This window comes from Aedes albopictus, chromosome 2, assembly GCF_035046485.1.
Source record: "Aedes albopictus strain Foshan chromosome 2, AalbF5, whole genome shotgun sequence".
In the NCBI taxonomy this organism is placed as follows: domain Eukaryota; kingdom Metazoa; phylum Arthropoda; class Insecta; order Diptera; family Culicidae; genus Aedes; species Aedes albopictus.
This window is the reverse complement of record NC_085137.1, coordinates 285,714,148-285,728,176: the sequence shown is the minus strand read 5'-3', so window position 1 is coordinate 285,728,176 and position 14,029 is coordinate 285,714,148.

Here is a 14,029-nt window from a genome sequence, read left to right as displayed (position 1 = left end):
TGAACAATTTCAAAGATATTCTAAAAAAAATTCTGGTGAAAAGACTGGTTGAGACACATTCAAATATTTATAGATTCATATGTCACTTATGCATTTCAGGATGTACATGTTTCTGAAAACATCAAGCATCCTATAAAAGTTTTATAAAACATAACAAAAATTATAACTTCTTTCTAAAAAATTATCCTTGTACAATCTCTTGGAGAATATTTAATATAGGCTTTGTCCTTTGAGCGAAAAGTCTTTGTGAAATTCGAATAAATGAGTGAATTGCCCCAAGATTAAATTAAAATTAAAAATTATTAAATTCTGGATGAGTAACGCTGGTGAAAATATTTTTACAATTTAAAAAAAGTTAGTGGTAATCAATTGAAAGAATATTCGAAGGGATTTGTTGTATCTGATGGAATTTCTCAAAGCACACCTATTGCAGCTCATAAAAGTATTTCTAATATTTTGTTTGAAAGATTTGTATCGGGAAAATCCCTTTTTGGCGAAGCTTTAGCAGAAGTCCCTGGTAAAACTCCTGGTTTAGCAAATTCTCGAGAATTTTCAGTATTCGTAGTTTCTAGTTAAACTACCAATTGAAATTCTCGCGGGAGTTCCAGTGAGTATTCAAAATCATCTGGAGCAATATGTTCATCATACAACTATTCATGTAAATAAATAATTCCCAAATAATGAATCTGCCTCTACATTTTGGGGGAAATACTTTCTCAAAAACTAATCTTTTGAAATCCCTGGAGAAATTCTTGACATCTTAAAATGTGATCAGATATTAAATCTCTGAGAGGTTCATATTGCAATTGTTGATGAAATAACTGAATACTAGACGAGTATCAGACAAAATCTAACATTTCTTTGATCTCTCCATTTTTTTCCTAGAATTTACGATTCCAGCCTAAGTAATCTGCCTGACTTTCTGCAGTAGCCATTTACGATACCATAAAGTTCTCCACTGGTTTTCTATTTAAATATCTTGAAAATGGCCATCAAAAATACTACATAAACATAAACATAAACGATAAACGGTGTGTTGTGTAGAACAACTTTATACAATTTTCTGGGTCGGTGGAAAACATCCATCGGGGGTCTAGAACATGAAGGTTTTTCATGCAAAAATTAATCCTTGATGTCATCGACCAAAAGTTTGGGGTCACCTCTCAATATGATGTATCGGCCAAAAGTTTGGGGTCACTTTCGTAAAACATGGAAAAGTGATTTGGTGATATTTTCGTCATCTATAGTTCACTTTTAATTATTTTTGGTTCATTTCAAAGATAATTAACTAAATTTACGTCTGATGTCTTCAACTTAACGTATTTAACGATTTTTATATACAAAAATGTTATGTAAAGTTAGTACATTTTACCACGCTTCAAAAAATGAGGCAACTTTACGCTATGTTTTAGTATGTAAATTTCAACAAATATGTGTGGTTCAATGTCTATGCAGTAATTATCATTCATTTTGTTTCAAATACCCAAGAAGAATTAAAATTGAATGAAAGATGACAAAGATATCAACAAATCACTTTTTCATGTTTTACGATAGTGACCCCAAACTTTTGGCCGATACAGCATTTTGAGGGGTGACCCCAAACTTTTGGTCGATGACATCAAGGATTAATTTACTTAATAACTTTTTTTCTAGATTTTTTAGCTAAGTTCTGTAAAAAGCAGTTGAAAGCTAATAGAAAATGGGTCATATTACCGCTCTCATCTTAAAATTTGGTCGACCCAACTTCCAGCGACACTGCCGTAAGTTTATATTCATTTTTTAGAAAATTTGGCAACTTTGGGTTATGTTTACATACAAATTTTTCTGAAAAAGTTTCTTTTAAATCATGTTCAAAGTTTCTTTGACTTATTATCTTTTGAATGAAACCTAGGGTTTTGAAATCGGACGCAAATTGGCGGAGATATGGGCCTAAAAAAATGGCATGTTTTTGAGGGGGTGACCCCAAACTTTTGAACGGGAGTGTAAAAAGATTTCAATAAACGGCGTTAAACGCTACGTTAAATATTTTTCTGCGTAAACGATCACCAAGGCAATCTTTGAATATTTTAACCCTTATGTGGCCAGCAGGGTACCCAAAGCTCGATATTTTTATGATTATTGAGAGTAGCAAGTTGGAACTCTGCTAGATCTTAGAACTCGTGAATATATATCTATTAATGGGGTTGACTGAATTCCCAAGTGAGGAGGGGCAGGGGGGAGGTTTCTGATTTTTTTATTACGTGGAATGCCGGCAGGATACCCGGGTACCCACAAAACTAAAATAATCATATTTCCGTCAATTTTTCACCGATTTTTAAAATTTTTGGCGCATTTAACTCAGAAACTCATTATCTATCTGGAAAATATGTGGTTGCGCCGATCTGATGACTGTAGGTTTCGGAAAATTTGAATTTTCGAGAGCATGTCCTTATACAGTTTCTTACCGATTTTGGCAACACCGGTTTTTGTCTACTCCCGATTTTTGCAACACCCGTTTTTGGCAACATTTCCTTCCCGATTTTGGCAACAATTTCTTACCGATTTTGGCAACAAAAAATTTTGACCAAAAATTTTTACCGAAAAATCGTTTGTATTTGTAAATGTAGTGTTATTTTAGCCTTACTTTTCTTTAAAACACCAAAATTCATTAAATTTTCCAAAATCTTTAATTGTATACAAATCATGACGTAATTTATGAACGTCACCTACAAGGATCGTTTTATAGCTTGTGAATAGTCCATATTTATAATATAAGCCAAATTGACGTATAAAAGTTAAAAATAATCCACAATTTTTTTTACCGATTTTGGCAACACCCCAATTTGGCAACATAAAATTCACCTCATGTTGCCAAAATCGGTAAGAAACTGTACTATATTGACCCCCACATTGTTGAGTCTAGGGGTCTAGGATACCGTATTGTGGCCATTGCCAGCCATGGCCCCACGGGAAGCCTGATCCGAAATCGCAGCTACAAAGTCAACACTGTAGGATCAGAGTATCAATATATTTGATCAGCAGTGTAAGCGACAGCGCAAGAGACAGGCAACACCAATACATATGTATGTTACGTTCATGAAGCAGAGAAATAAAGCTTGTATTCACTTTTGTACGAACCTACGACGAAGACGGTTGCGTTTATATTTCGCGGTACAGTTTCCGACATTACAATTGGCGGGAGGAGGGATAAATTTTCGGCGTTTCACCGTGATATTTGGTTGAGTTTGCGTGGTTAAAGTGCTAAATTCTTAATTCGTGGTGTGGTGAATAACGAGGTAAGCTGGAAAATATGCCAATGGCTGAATGAAAAAAGAAAAATTTGAGCGGCATGTGCATGCGAAAGAAAATGAAAATGGCCGGCTCTTGTGAAGTGAAAAGGGGATCAATAAAAAAAAATCGATCGATGAAGTGTTTCGAGGGCAAACCAATAATGTTTCAAGTGGGAAATGGTTAAAAAAAAAAAGAAATGCAAATCGTTTTGTTATCAGCTTTAATAGATGTTCAGTGCTAGTTGTAAAGAAGGGAAGAATATTCCGAAATGGTGTACGGTGCAGATTGCTGTTGCTGGTGCGGCATGGATATTTATTCGCTGGGTGTTGGTGTCGATGAGTACACCAATCGAGAGGAGATACTATGGTAAGCGTTTTTTATTTATTTCTCATATGTATTGATCACCGCAACTGTGTTAGCCAAAGCCGCGAACGAACAGATCGTGATGGTTTTGTCTCATAGGTTAGGCACACCAACGCTTTGATAGCCTACACAGTATGTGTAGGTGTGTACCAACGTATTGACCTCTACAGGTCGGTATGCAAAGTGAAGTTAACCCAGATGGTAGCAGACGTATATGTGTGAATAACAGAGAATCATGCGTGAGTTTTGACTGTATACCGGTGGTAAATAAAAGCGGTACATGAATGCGTTGGGATTTTGCAACTGTGTGCAATGTGTGATAGATGAAACTGGAGCGAATGGAGGGATTTTGCAACTGTGTGCAAACGAGGTAAGATGCAATTGTGTGCGGGAAAACTGGGAATCGCAACTGGGTGCGGGATGATTTGCAACTGTGTGCAATGGAAACGTTGGAAACGCAACTGTGTGCGAATTAAACTAAAGCTTGTGAGACGCAACTGTGTGCGAGGAAGATTTGCAACTGTGTGCAATAGAGTTTCGGAATGCAACTGTGTGCAAAAATTAGTAGGGAGGAATCGCAAATCCAGCTCTCGAGTCACAGTGGGGTAGATACAGAAATCGGCATGCAATAATAAACACTGATTTTTTATTACTATTCTTTCATGAAACTGGCTGCACCGGTGATTTAGGAAAGAAAATAATATGAAATGCAACTGTGGGCAAACATGTGAGTGAGCAACTCAGAAATTTAAGTGTTTATGATAATGAAATTAGATGATTTTCAGGAAGGTGAGACAAAACCATTGATCTTTTCCAACTTTGTATAATTTGGCATGTGTGGGTCCTTAGAATTATAAATAGTATAATGATATGGAATAAAATAGTGGGTTATAATTTTTTTTGCATCAAAAGCATGAAAAGCTGATAACAAAACGCACGAATATTGATATTTAACTCGAGCAATGATTGATCGATTTTTTTATGGTATCCTTATCCTTTATTGAATGCATTGGCATTCTAAATAAAAAAAAACCTTTTATGCATTACTAGGATGGATTCATTTCGCCGAATTAAGCCGTTTGAGATGGTGGCTGAAAGATCACGGCTGCCGACAGAGTGGCAAAAGTGGAAAAGGGAACTAGAACGCTATTTTGACGCAAGTAACGTGACGTCTCAATGGGAAAAGCGTGCTAAGCTCTTACATCTGGCAGGACCTGATATCCAGGAAATTTTCGATAATTTACCTGGAACGGACGATATTCCCCATGTCGTTGTGGATCCCCCATATTATGATGTGGCCATCAAAAAGCTTGACGAGCATTTTGAGCCGATGCGACGCCGCAACTATGAAAGACATTTGTTTCGACAAATTTCACAAAAACCTGAGGAACGTTTTGCAGATTTCGTATTAAGACTGCGAATCCAGGCAAAACGCTGCGAGTTCGACAGATATGATGCAAGAGAGGTGGAAGACAGAATTGTTGAACAGATCGTGGAGTCATGTGCATCTTCTGAGTTGCGGCGACAAATTCTTGCCAGGGATTTGCCGTTTTCACTTAACGTCTCGTTGGAAACTACGCTTGCTGACGTTCAACAACAAGTGAAGGAACTCGATCGAACGCGTATAGATCATGGCCCTAGCGCTTCGGTCAACAAGGTGTTCAAACCGGCCAATCGTTATGGACAAAATCGAGCGTTTGAAGGATCAAGCTTCAGGACAACTGACAGAGTTTGCTTTGCCTGTGGTCGCCGAGGGCACCTGAAGAATGATGTAACGTGCCGTGCCAAGAACGCCAAATGTGCGAAATGTGGAGAAATGGGTCATTTCATAGTACGATGTCTGAAGCGTAAGGGAGGAGAGTCCACCTTTCAACGTCCTAAGAAGGTACGCGCGATCATTGACAAAGAGGACGATGGTTCTAAGGAGGAAAACATCTTCTATGCTATGGGGAGAAATACGTTTGAATTTCTGGTTGGAGGTGTAAAAATACCAATGATCATTGATTCGGGAGCAGATGTCAACATACTGGATGAAGTCTCTTGGAAGAAGGCCAAAGAAGCAGGCATAATGGTGGAAGACTATACGGAAACGTCGGATCGAACGCTGCGAGCATATGCAACTATGGAGCCTATGAATATCAAATGTATGTTCTGGGCTGCTGTCCAAGCTGGTGCTACCAGGACAAGAGCGAAATTCTATGTGGTGGAAAAAGGTCAGCGTAATCTTCTGGGCGATAAGAGTGCGAAAGAGTTGAATGTCCTCAAAGTCGGATTTGACACTGCATCGATCGAGTCAACGAAGAAGCAAGCGTTTCCGAAGGTGAAGGGGGTTCTGGTTGAGATACCAATAGACAAAAGCGTTCAACCGGTACAGCAGACATACAGGCGAGCACCGATTGCTCTCGAAGGAAAAATCTACGACAAATTGCAATACCTTTTGAATAACGACATCATCGAAAAAGTTCATGAACCCTCACCGTGGGTCTCTCCAGTTGTTCCCGTTGTTAAAGCAAATGGAGATATCAGGCTGTGCGTCGATATGAGAAGGGCCAACCAAGCGGTAATGCGAGAGACACATCCACTTCCGGTGCTGGAAGAAATGTTGGCAAGCGTGAATGGAGCGGTGAAATTTTCGAAACTGGACGTGAAGGATGCATATCACCAGTTGGAGCTGTCGGAGAATTCCAGGGTGATTACCACATTTTTGACAAAGTATGGCCTGTTCAGGTAAGGTGTCAGTAATGATAGATCATGTGTTGAATAATGAATAAACTAATTGGGGAATGTGGTTTACATTTTGTTCTTTTCCTACCGTAGATATAAGCGACTAATGTTTGGGATAAGTTGCGCCCCCGAACTTTTCCAAAAGTTCATGGAATCCATTGTTGCAGGGTTGGAAGGTGTAATTGTCTATTTAGATGATGTTATGGTTTCAGGGCGCACACAGGAGGAACATGACATTAGACTAAAAGCTTTGTTGGCTCGTTTGGCGGAATTTAACATTCTTCTGAACAAAAATAAATGTCAGTTCGATGTCGCCAGCGTAGAATTTGTAGGACATAATCTTTCGGTAAATGGAGTCATGCCTGTCGAAAGTCGAGTATCAGCAGTGAAGCAGTTCAGGGAACCGGAAAATGCAACAGAACTGAGAAGTTTTTTAGGTCTCGTTACGTACGTTGGACGTTTTATCCCACATTTGGCTTCGAAGACTGATCCATTGCGGACGCTACTGCGTAAAGGAGTCAAATTTGAGTGGACAGCGATCCAAAAAGCTTCATTCGAATCGATCAAGGAAGCGGTTTCTCGAATCGAAAATCTGGGGGTTTTCAACCCCAATGATACGACCATCCTAGTCGTAGATGCAAGTCCTTCCGGGTTAGGAGCGGTGTTAATTCAAGAGGACTCGCAGAAAAGACGCAGAGTTATCGCGTACGCAAGTAAGGCCCTAACCGATCTCGAACGTAAATATTTTCATACCGAGAAGGAAGCGTTAGCTCTGGTATGGGCAGTCGATCGATTCCGTCTGTACCTGCAAGGTATCCGGTTTAAGCTTATTACAGACTGTAAACCATTGCAGTTTTTATTCAGCCCGCGTTCCAAACCATGTACAAGAATTGAGCGATGGGTTCTGCGTTTGCAGTCCTACACTTACGATGTCGTCTACGAACCAGGGGTGACGAACATCGCAGATGCTATTTCTAGATTATCCCAAAACACTCCAACAGTGTTCGATGATGAGGATGAAGTTTCAGTCAGGATGTTGGTGAAGATGACAGCCCCGTCGTCTATATCTGTTGATGAGATTCGTTTGGAAACATCGAAGGACTCGATCATCAATGATGTTTTCAAAGCTTTGGGGGACCGTGATTGGACTGGCCTGGCTAAAACGTTCAAGCCGTATGATCTTGAACTTTGTGAATCTTCCGGAATCCTATTAAGAGGAGAGCGAATAGTTATACCTCAAACACTGCAGCAAAGAACACTTGAACTGGCTCATGAGGGTCATCCAGGGATCGTCGTGATGAAGAGACGCTTGCGACAGAAGGTATGGTGGCCAGGAATGGATAAAGAAACAGAGAAATTCGTTAAAAACTGCAGAGAATGCATTCTGGTATCATCACAAGACCCCCCGGAACCATTAGCAAGGACGGTTATGCCAGACAAACCGTGGGCACATGTGGCAGCAGATTTTATGGGGCCGTTGCCGTCGGGTCATAATCTGTTGGTACTTGTGGATTATTTCAGCCGATTCATTGAGGTGATCGTGATGAAAGAAATTACGGCTAAGCTTACGGTCCAGGCGATGCATGAAACATTCTGCAGATACGGTATTCCGGAAACGCTGCGGACGGATAACGGTCCGCAATTTGTGAGCGATGCTTTGAATGGATTTTGCGAAGAACATGGCATTCAGCTACTGAGAACCACACCGTATTGGCCACAAGCCAATGGAGAGGTCGAAAGGGCAAACCGGGCATTGAAGAAACGGTTACAAATAAGTCAAGAAACGGAGAATTCGGACTGGAGATGGGAACTGAGGACCTACCTGCTGCTATACAATTCCACGCCTCATTCAACAACGGGAGTGGCCCCTTCAGCTTTGATGTTTGGTCGCGTTTTGCGTGACAAACTGCCATCCATTTCGGTTGCTGCAAGAAGGGACATCGAAGAAGTGATGGACAGGGATCGTGAGAAGAAGCTGGTGGAAGCCGAATATTCTAACAAGCGTCGTCAAGCCCGACCTAATCAAATAAAAGCAGGAGATGTAGTTGTGGCGAGAAGAATGGTGAGGGAGAATAAGTTATCGAGCAATTTCAATCCACAGGAGCTGAAAGTGGTAGAAAGAAAAGGATCGGACGCAAAGCTGGAGTCATCAGCCTCCGGAAAAGTATTTCATCGAAATGTAGCGCATTTGAAGAAAGTGAGCCCGCGTGCAGATGGTCAGGACGGAGATAGCGTTAATATAGGTGAGGGTTATACGACGCCAGATGAACCATCGGAACTAAACGAGATAAATCGGCCAAGACGCGAATCTCGAAAACCGAGCTATTTACCAGTTAGGGCTAGTTCAGGACTACTGAGAAGGAAGGGAGGTGTAGGATCAGAGTATCAATATATTTGATCAGCAGTGTAAGCGACAGCGCAAGAGACAGGCAACACCAATACATATGTATGTTACGTTCATGAAGCAGAGAAATAAAGCTTGTATTCACTTTTGTACGAACCTACGACGAAGACGGTTGCGTTTATATTTCGCGGTACAGTTTCCGACATTACAAACACGTTTTATGATCCCAGGCTGGTCAGATATTATATGCTGAAGCAATTTTAGGATTATTGATACCGATATTGCCATGAACCTACCGAAAATCCCGAGCATTATTTTGTATAAAAACATAAACCCGGATCCGGTCTAACCAAATAAAATATCGATAGATAATGAGTTTTTGAGTTGAATGAGCCAAAAAAATTTAAATCGGTGGAACATTGACGGAGATATTATCATTTCAGTTTCGTGTGTACCCGGGTACCCTGCCGACATTCTACGGGTGTTTTTTTTTGCTGGCCACACTACGGTTAAACGAACATTTTAGGCTCCCTAGTGAAACCCCTTTTATTGTTTTTTTTTAACTTGACTTTTTATTGTACGTTACGCATGCGTTTTCGTAAAACACATTTCTACTACGACACACAGAGTTAAAGATTTTGAAAATATTTGCTGGAACTCTCCTGTTCATCAATATGATTACCGATCTCTGATGATCGTTTATCAACCACTCCCTTCAATAATGCGAGTAGGAATTGCCAATTCTTTATAGATAGGGTTGTTTTGGTTGCTTCGACAAGTGATAGCAGAGATTAATGTACCTTACAACCCAAACTCGGAAGAGATTGATAAAAAGCAGTTCATATTTTACGCAGTTCACTATACTAGACTATCTGACCCAATAACGATTGAATTAACACACCTCCGTGTACCCACCGTAAAATGTCACGTGATCTATGGGCAGTCCCTGAGAATAGACCACGTCTTGTCAGCCAACGTTGTTGTGTATCTGAATCGATCCATTGAAAGAAAACGTAGGTAAACGATGTTTTCTAATGATTTATGTAGTTTTATAGATTTTGGACCACCCTAACAGCAACAAATACATAATTATAGTTTATTAACATGAATTAAGAACCCCCAAATTAAAAGATAATCAAAATCTACGTCCAGAAAGCATATCGTCAGTGAACGATCACATCCCGATGTGAACAGACATGTTGATTCGCTCGTGCTAGCTTTCGGTGCGCATTTGCAGTCGAAGTGTTGTTCATTCTCCCCATCGGCCGAAGTGGAGGGAGAGATGGAAGTAACCCCACGTCTCCACTAGACAGAAAATGTCTTGCCATTTTGCTGCCAGAAAGAGAAAACAGAAATGATCAACACCGCTGCTTTCCATGCAAACAGCGAGAGAACATTTCTGTCATGACTAAAGTGACCAGATATATTTTACTCAAATGCGGGACAACATGTTAAATATTAAAACTTTGGGACTGGTTTTCGATGTCTAATGGAACATTTTTTTTAATTCAATACTTACATTGCGTAAACAGCAACAAATAATGCAGTCATAGATGTACAGTAGGCTGCGGCTTATTTTTCAAAAGTTGTTGAAACCTGGAATTCGTAAGCTCTTTTGGATTCAAATGACACAAAACGAGAAACCTCTGAGTTTAAGCCAAAACTATTGAGATTTGGAGGTCGCGCAATCGCTTCAAAGTTGAATTTTCGAGTAATAAAAAGGTGTTTTTACTTCAAGTGCCATAACTTTCTCAATTTTCAACCATACTATCTGTATACCCGTCTTACATATATCCTGACTCAAGCCAACCTTCGTTCAATGCAGAGTCAACCACATCCAGCAGCAGCGATCGTCGCTTGTTTTCGAACCACACGATGAAACACCGAAGCGAGTTTTTCTTCTACGCCTTGCATTCTATTCATTGGGCGTGCTATGTTTGTGTTTGCTACGCCATGCAATACTACTAAACAAATTGACCTTCATCCTGGCCCTTTCAGATGAGAGTCACCCAGCAGTGAGTGACATAGCTCTGCGTTGGAACGACGGTTAACAAGCGTTCGGCTGCTCAGGAGATGTGCAGAGAAAGAGCGGGGCGGCGGCAGCCACCGTATCAATGCGTTCGTCTCGAATGTGTTCGTTAGCAACATAGAGACGGTCGGCTGTAGCGTTGATGGAGGAAGAAGGGCAATGTTGATGTTGCGGCTTTTTTTGTGTTATGATGGTGATAATGCACAAGACTGGGATTACTGTTGAAATGTTTTGGTTTTTAAATATTCTTCAGGAAAATTTCATTTTGCGTGTTACTTTTGGAAAAATAATGCTAGTGTTCAATTCCGCAAAACTATTTTACGATGATAGAATGGTTGGGGAAAATTTTGTAACGCTGTTTAATACAAAAGAAACAATTACATCTCCCAAGAAACAGTGCTAGCTGAATAACAGTTTCTTAAGCCAAAGTTCATTACGAAAATTAATGGAGCACTACAAATGCACAATAAAATATTACAGTATAATGGAACCTTACAAATGCATAATAAATTAGGACATCACACTTGGACAAATACAACACACAACATATATTTTGCCCTGTTACCCTATTGGATAACAATTTCCGATGACAGGATGACGAGGTTTCATTAATGTTGTTGGTCCATCAGTCAATCCTGCAATCGTATTTTCTCTAGCAGGTTGCCTTTTGTTCGCAGCATTAGTTGCTTTCATAACTTGAGTTTTGTCTAGGATTTTCTAATCCTAAGGGGGCATTCCGATTCGGGTTTCATCACTAGAGTTCTATAACTTGAAGTCTGTGCCAGGGAAAGGTTTACATCTCTAGTATTTAATCACGGCCCGAAATTGCTGAATGTTGGCAATCGAAATAGGATTGCGGGCCTCTATTCTGCCAGAGCCCTATAAATGTTTATTAATACTAGGGAAATATTTACAAGTTAAAATAGCACATTTAACACAAAAATAAAACTTGTAATAAGTTTACTTAAAAGTGGATTGTAGAGCAAAAATGTTTGTTGGGCTGAGAGGTCACGAAAACATAAATTTTTAGATGATAAAAAAAGAAATACGCTTCAGAAGACATAATAAATTATTTTCAGATATGCTAAACAATCCTAGCCATTAGTATAAAGTACAAAAATGTTCCCTAACCTAAGGGTTAAAATTAATAACTGTTATGTCAACATAAAAATAAAATATGATCCAATATTTTCCAAAGAACGACAAACCCATCAAATATAACGTCCACGTGGTTTCCTATGAAATGGCTGAATTTCAAAAAAAATATGAACTTTTGCACAAGTTCACTTATTTGGCGTTTGGGCGGTGCCTAGGGCGGTGCCATGTTTACACAGAATGTACTTGTTTTCATGGCCACCTAGATAACACGGCTCCGCACAAAAGTCAATCGATTGAACACGTGCATTAATCCACATTCCTCTTCTTTTTTTACCATGGAACAATGAACCACTACACAATGGTCCAGTGCCGTATCTATAGCTTAACTAAAAGCTTTACATCTAAACTATTAGATTTAGCTATGTTGTCAATATTATGTAAAATTAGAGAGTTTTTAATAATCCAATTTAAGAAAGCTATTCTTGGGTTTCCTCTAAAAATGGTTTATTTTTGGCACTTCTTATCTTATTATAGTTCAAGTTGATTTTCAATTTATTAGTATTATTCAAAATTTCTAATTTTCATTTTTTAATGACGAAGAAACTAAGAAATGGTTTTTTGCAATTAAGTTTTAAAAAATATCACTTTTCAGTTGGCTGAAGTGTCATGAAAAGGCCTATATTTCTCTTCTCATGCAAGTGTGCCGAAAAGTAGCACTTTTCGGCACTTTTGCCAGCACACACTTTGCACTAAATTTCGTGTTAACCGTAGATTCGACTGGTGATTCTACATCTACTCTACAGCATGACTGCGAATCAAGACGACTTTTATTCCTATTCCGATGGCAGATCGGGTGAGAACGAAGCTGGTGGAGGTACTTTAGCGACTTCTGCCTTTGCCAACAAACAACTGTTTGACAACGGGAGCTCGATCAAATACTACACCATAGCCTACCTGATCGAATAAAAACTACACTGATGCGCATGGATGCTCGCACGTGATTCCTCCTGATACATGATTGTGTTGCGAGAAATGATTATACTGAATGGGTATTTTTCGTAATTACAAAAAATGTTGTATGCAACTGGTTGCAAAACTCGATTTTTTCTGCACTCGTCGTATTTATCCAACTCGGCAAGCCTCGTTGGATAAATGTACGACTCGTGCCGAAAAAATCATCATTTTGCAACTTGTTGCATAAATAACTATTTTTGTTTAAGGTGATTAAGTAAATTTTGAAAATATGGTATTTTCATATAAAAACGGCCAAAATTATGAAAAAATAAAAGGATACGAGATTTTAGTCTTAAACACAAATGTATGATATAACAAGTTAAAAAAAAAGTATTCGAGATTTGTCTACATTCATTGCTTTATATAAAAAAATAACAAGTTGACAATTTAATCTTAAGAAAAACTTAGAACTCCAATATTAAAAAAGCATTCAAAATTTGAAGAAACTTCTACATTCTTGCATAAATCAAAAACTTATCATTTGGCCGTCGCGTATAGTGGTGAGCATGGATAGTTACCTCTCACCTCAGTCGGTGAGACAAAAATTTCTAATCACGTCTTACTTTGGAAGGAAAGTCTAGCTGTTCGTCCCGGCCCATGTGTCAATGTGTATGATATGTAGGGTATTATGTTTAAAATACCTCTTTTCACGCACCTTCTCGCTTTGATATTTGGTCAAGCACTCTAGTATATATTCACGTGTTTTTAGATTAACCATAAAAAAAAAAATGAAAATTGAAGTCGAAAAAGCTAGCCAGGACCATGTTGGCCACACTAGGGTTATTAACAACTATTATATTATAATATTTGGAAGTATTCATTAAATACATTGTATACAAAAACTGAGAACCAAGCCGTATTCCTGTTGGGATGTAAATATAAATATAAATAAACACATTTCGTGGCTATAGTGAGAGGATAAACATGAATTAACTTGGAACTTTGTACCATTAAACTATCTTTTATCATGTGCGAACTTTTTCCCCATGTATGGAGCAAATGTTCGCATTGAAGTACTTGCATTAAAAGTTTTATTACTAGAGCTACAAAAAGACCTCGATAAAATCTAGTGCTTTTTTTGAAGGTTACAAAATAGGGAATCGTTAAGCAATGAAAAACGAAATTATTGTCTTTCCGCTTAATAGTTATTTTGTGGAGACTGTTAGGTGCGAACTTTTGCTCCGCAC